Source organism: Colobus angolensis, unplaced genomic scaffold, assembly GCF_000951035.1.
Source record: "Colobus angolensis palliatus isolate OR3802 unplaced genomic scaffold, Cang.pa_1.0 Scaffold167, whole genome shotgun sequence".
Taxonomy (NCBI): Eukaryota; Metazoa; Chordata; class Mammalia; order Primates; family Cercopithecidae; genus Colobus; species Colobus angolensis.
The window spans coordinates 977,893-978,387 of NW_012114788.1; positions in this window are offsets into that span (position 1 = coordinate 977,893).

The window sequence follows — 495 nt, forward strand, 5'->3', positions numbered from 1 at the left end:
CTGGGTCCCAGCGCCGCCCGCCGCGCGGTTCACCCCGCCTCTTCCGTGCTGCGACACAGCGCGGCTGGCTGGGCCTCCTTGGTAAACGTACTGAGGCCTGGCAAGATTGACAACCAGCACCTCGCCAAGTGCTTCTCACAGCTCATCACATTGTTGCCTGATCTTCAGCCCTACCTGTATCTCCATTGCTCAGACGAGGAAATTGGGAGATAAAGGTGGGAATCGGCCCGGCGCGGTGGTTCACGCCTGCAGTCCCAGCACTTTGGGAGGCCGAGGCGGGCGGATCCATTGAGCCCTGGAGTTCGAGACTAGCCTGGGCAACACGGCGAAACCCTGTCTCAACAAAAATACTACTACTATTACTACTACTACTATACTGCTACTACTAGCAACACGTAGTGGAGCGCGCCTGTGGTCCCAGCTAGCTACTCGGGAGGCTGAGTTGGGAGGATCGCTTGAGCCCAGGGGTCGAGGCTGCAGTGAACTGTGATGGAG